This window comes from Astatotilapia calliptera, chromosome 22, assembly GCF_964374335.1.
Source record: "Astatotilapia calliptera chromosome 22, fAstCal68.1, whole genome shotgun sequence".
NCBI classification, from domain to species: Eukaryota; Metazoa; Chordata; class Actinopteri; order Cichliformes; family Cichlidae; genus Astatotilapia; species Astatotilapia calliptera.
Genome location: NC_137442.1, coordinates 12,004,357 through 12,010,356, shown reverse-complemented (window position 1 = coordinate 12,010,356; position 6,000 = coordinate 12,004,357).

Here is a 6,000-nt window from a genome sequence, read left to right as displayed (position 1 = left end):
AGGTGGTCTAAGATACTGGACTCAAGTATGGATTTGCACTTCCCAAGTGTCTTTGGCTGACTTTGGTAAATGACTTGGCAAAGACCTGCTGAAGTCACTTATGCTTTTTAAATAGAGTAGTGAGTTCAAATACCATTTCTGACAACCATTTTTAATTTTGATTTAGATCAAGTTGCTTAATGAAATAAAGGGAGTAAAATAATTGAGGGTTTTTGTTGAAAGCGTTGCAACTTTCTGTTTGGTGGTATTTTTCCGCTCATTTTATTATTAATGAGCTTTGCACCAAGAAGAAGGGAATATTCCTCGATCACATGCATATTCTGTACTGTGGATAACCAGATATCATGAGATATCGCCACAGCATGTCTTCCAACAGTGCTATAAGGCATGCAAGATGAAACCTTTCAAATCACACTTCATCTCATTGATTTGAATTTGAACTTGAATAAAATCTAAATAAAAAAGCTTTGTCAGGCGTGGGATTTGAACCCACACTTTATTTTACAACACAAAAGCGCCTTCATGTTGATTTGGTTGCCTGTTCTTACTGAATCCAACCAAAGCCACTTGGAAAAGAGTGGTCCATTCTTGAATCTAGTATCTTGGACCATCTGTGACCCAGCACATGAAAGTCTTGACATCTTTGCATCAATGGGTTACTTAATCATAACTAACTCCAAGATATAGGTGGAAAAGACCCTTGTGTGAAATATAAATTCACTATAACCGTAAGATCCAGATAGACTTTTATGAGGAGCACTTTCAGATTGTACAACTGGGTGAGTAGTCTAGGATATCATACTCAGTCTTTCCTCTCTAAATGATCTGCTGGACTCTGGATGGTTGTGTGTGTTGAACTCCTGCCAACGTTTTGTCTCCAGATTTCATTCGTCATTAGATAAAAATGTATATTTAGATCTTATGTTCATGGCTAGGGGGCCATGTGAGAAACTTGAAATGTTGTGGATTGCCTAACCCTAACCACAGGGCTACTAAAGCCAAACAAGTGCACTTTCTCAAAATCCCATACTTAAAAATAACTCCTGTCAATGTTGAAACAGGCAAGTAATAAACTTTGTTACATTAAATTGTAACATCCGGATTGACTACCACTTTACCTGACTGTCACAATGGCCAAGTGTGCGATAAGGACGTGAGGATGGACTTGAAAGTGATGGAGAGGCTTCAAATCACTTTTCCTGTTAGAGTTCTGGCTACAGTAGTGGGTAATTTCCTTTTGTAGGACACGTTGGATACTTTTAAGACTTTTCTTCCCCCAAATACAATCTGGCTAGCTCAGACAGCATAGCAGCCACCTCCTGTAGTCACCTCTTCTTGCCTGATAACAAACATTGAAAGAACTTAATCAAAAACTTTTTTAAATGACAGTGAGAGACTTCTATGTGGAGGACTTTTAGATTGTCAAAATGGAAGGAGGCACTCCTTCCTGACCAAAGGGACTTCTGCTCTGCTAATGGTCTTCAAATTTTATTCAAGTTCTGCAAATTTATTTTGTAAGTTGATGATATGAGGTCTATGTCCAGAGGAACAGAATCAACTTTTGGGGATTTAAAACATGCTTATTTCTTTACTTTGAATGTTTGACTTGGATTTTATCTTGACTTAGATATCGTCCACAAATTACAAATACAGCTAAACTTGTGAACAGGTATTACTTTGTGATTAATGTTCTACTAGTCAGAGGTGGTCTAAGATACTGGACTCAAGTATGGATTTGCACTTCCCAAGTGACTTTGGCTGACTTTGGTAAATGACTTCGCAAACAACTGCTGACGGCGCTTATGCTTTTTAAATAGAGTAGTGAGTTCAAATCCCATTCCTGACAAACATTTTTTATTTTGATTTAGATCAAGTTGCTTAATGAAATAAAGGGAGTAAAATAATTGAGGGTTTTTGTTGAAAGCGTTGCAACTTTCTGTTTGGTGGTATTCTGCAACTGACACAACCTAGACCTGGATGTCAGAATTGGCACCAGATTGCCAAAGTTGCCTATAGTTTTTACCCCTAAGCTGTAAAAGGTTGAGAGGGTGTTGCTGTTACCCTTAGAGACACCCTTGGCAAACTGGTAGCAATCATTAAAGTTTACGGTGTAGCATCTTTTTTGCTACCTTTTCTGAAAATCTTGTGAACATGATACCTCAAAAAACCCCAAATCCAAGACATTTACAGAGAGAGGGGGGGTGGGGAGTTTGCAGTCTTTAATTTAAATAACTTAAATTACAAATTGCCTTTCGAGAAGTGGGATTTGAACGCATGCCTCCTTTTGGACACTATAAACCCGTCACACAATACGGGTTTATAGTGTCCAAAGAGGGCTTCAAAATCCTCTTTCTGGAGACTGTCCAAATAGCAGGGACCAGCAATGTGAACGACAGTGACCTTAAGGTGCTTTAAATAGTAAGGTGGAGACCCTACAATATTATTGTGAAGTAAAACAATGCAGTTCTGTGTCACTTTCGTCTTTAAAGCATGTCACTCTGCACCAAACAGGCTGGACTTCAACTGGGCATATGCTAGCAAGTTTATCTGTCCCCACAGCCTTCTGGAGGCCAGCACCCTCACTCTCTTATTCTGTTTTGGGACAAGACTCTTACAGATCCCAGTATGGGTCTTGAATTTACAAACCTGAAATTAAGAGTTCAGGTGGAAAAGAGATGCTTTTTCACCTGATCCAGCTGAGCAGCAGCAGTGCATCTATAGCCCATACAAAAGGCTCTTATTTTTTGTGCTGTCAGTCAATGCAATTTTGTAATTTAACTTAATTGTATATATACAACTGTAGTGCATATAACTACTGATTCACCGATTCACTTTTTTAATCAGGAAGTGTTTGCAGACTGTATTACAATCTGCTAACAACCAAAGAGACCACATAGAAGCTTTTGTTGCAGCATCTTCTTTGCTTTAGATTTCACTTAGTATCAAAGTCAAAAACAGGAACAGCCCAGCTAGCTCAGTTAGCGGAGCATGAGATTCCTAATCTCAGGATTGTGGGTTCAAGCCCCAAGATGTGTGGCGCTAACAACAAAATGACAGTCCACTGGAGGAAAATATGGGGAACTTCCCAAGGCAACAGATGATTGTGCTGTAATGCTGTTAACTGGGTTGGTAGGTGTCTTCCTCTTTGTTGTAAACAAAGCTATTCCAAGATAAGATGACCCCATTAAATGTGAAGTCTCCTCAAATCAATAACAAAAGCTTGTGAGAAGGCAGGGTAGGGAACTAAAAGAATTACATACAGTTTAGAGATAACTAATAAAAGAATTTCTATGCGTGGAGTGAAGCTGTGGAACAGTTTGAGTATGGAGTTGAAGCAATGTCCAAACACAAAGCATAAAGAAAGAAAAAAAGAGTTATAAAGATATGATCTTCATGAGTTATAGAGGAAGGGAAAAGGATGAAGTTTTATTCATGCTTTTTGGATTGTGCAATTGGCTATTGCAGACCTGGAGGTGTTGGGTTTGTTGTGTGGAGGCGGGGTTATGGAATCACAAGACATAATGACATAATAATTTGTACTTTATGTGGTGTATGGATTAGATTAGAAATATGTTCATTATTATTACTGCAGATTATATTATGTATGGCGAAGGGGTGCGATTAAATAGTGGCTGTAGCTCAGGTGGCAAAGCAGGTCAGCCACTAATCAGAAGGTCGGTGGTTTGATCCCCGGCTGCCTCCTGGCTGCATGCCAAATATCTTCGGGCAAGATACTAACCCCATGTTTGCCTACCGGTGGTGGTCAGAGGGCCCGGTGGTGCCAGTGTCCGGCAGCCTCACCTCTGTCAGTGAGCCCCAGGGCAGCTGTGGCTACAACGTAGCTTGCTATTGCCAATGTGTGTGTGAATGACTGAATGTAGTGTAAAGCGCTTTGGGGTCCTTAGGGACAGAGTAAAGTGCTTTACAAATGCAGGCCATTTAAATAAGTGTGTACTTCTTGCCACTCCTTTTCAATATGTAACTGAATCATAACAGGTGAAGCAATGTTGAAATGAATTTTTCTTGCTTTTGTTTAGCATTTTTTCTTTTCTTTGCTAAATGGACTTCTGTAATCATACATACACATGTATACATGATCAAAATAAAAGTGCAGCCTGTATGTCAACAACTATACATAAACGAGTAAGTTATGAACTTTGACTTTAAAACATTCACATCCTCTGATGATTAAAAACAAACTGATGGCCTGATTGACTGTAGCTACAGGACAGAAGGAGCCTCCTGTTGTACCCAAATCCCAGCAATCACAACAGTGATTTTTTTCCCCCGTACCCAACTGCAGACTTAGTTGTTATCTCTTCAAAGATAAACAATGTTATACGTGTGAAGAAGGCTGGGAGCAACGTGCTATTACGTGCTATTATTTGTCCACCAGAAAATCATCCTGAGAAGAGAGCAGAAGACAATGTAGGATAAAAGGAGGAGACCTGGTGAAAACAGACAGCAGAGAGGAGCAGGTATTCTTTTTAAAAATCGGAAGAAGCTGAAGACCTTTTCTGGATTGGACTGACAGACTCAGCAGAATGCTTTGACAAGCAGCAGGGTGCTTTTACCTACCTGCAGAGCCGCTTTCATCAGAGTTGTTGCTTGTCAGACACCCATCACCCAACATGGGGCTGAAACCCATGACAGTGAGTTAAAGCATCTTATGCACTTCCGACTGAGCTAGGTGGACTATGGGACAGAAATGGACACATATAACACTAAAACTATAGGAAAATATGGAATATGGCATTCTAAATGATGAGAATGACAGGAAGGATTAAGATTTATGCTCACAATAAAAAACAAAACTGCAGGCATGACACTGGAGGGCAACAGAGTGCAGTCACCCTCCTTTGTACAGTTCTATAACCTTAGTAAGGTTTGGCAGAGTATGTCACATGCTGAACACTTAAAAAAATAGGCAATATAAAATGCAACAAAAGACGCTCCCAGCCTGACAGTACAAGGTTTGGCTTCATTTGATTGCTTTCAAAGAACTTGTTTTGCAGACCTTGCGGTTAGTTATGCTTGTTAAAAGCAACAAATAATGCAGTGACCTTTCTATGGCTTTGTGATGTGACTGTGTCTTAAGATCAGTGACTCAGTTCTTATGGAATGTAGATGCTTATAATACTGACGGCATCATTCTCTGAACATTTCTGGAACTATCCCCTATCATCCAGTGCATTTAACTGAACTATATTTAATTAAGAAAATTAAAATGAGCTAATGAAGACTATCATATATTACAATTTTGAAACAGAAGGAACCAGAGCTAGACAATGGACTTGGGATCAACGTGAGTCCTGTGATATGATACAGCTTTTTCCCAGATTATCAGAAACCAGATTTTAAAAAAAATCCACGTTGGTTTCTGTACATCAATGACATCACAACTGACACGCTGTTCTCACTGAATTTATATACCATGATATCAATGCTTAAAGTCTGTTATAGAAACCAGAACATCAGTAATGTAGTAGCTCTTCATGCTGATATGTGAAGTACAGAAGGAAAGTGTCAAACCTGTTACCACTGATGGCTCTACTGTACAAACTAAAGATAATTAAAATCAACTGAGAACTTATGGAGGCTTGTGAACTGTCATATATGGGAAATTAATGTAGCTCACATGTCGAGTTCAGCAGTATTGTAGTTAGTAGTAACCATGGAAATAAAAAGCATGAAAATATGTGGACACACCCCATGTCATAGGATTAACTGGACTACTGACCAGCTGTTTGACACTCCCTCCAGCACTTGTTTATCATGACTAATAATGTCATGATCAACAAGTGATATGCAGCATTTGTGGTAAAGGGATATTTCAAGTTATCACATCAGTGTTTCGTGAAAATTCTGTCTTTATCATTTTTGGCATACCAAATTTATCAACATGGAGAGCTTTTTGTTAAAGACTTCAGGAGTGAGAAATAGATTTTAATAGCTAAAATCGTTGACTCTGTTTTTCAGCACTTTACTTTATTGTACTTA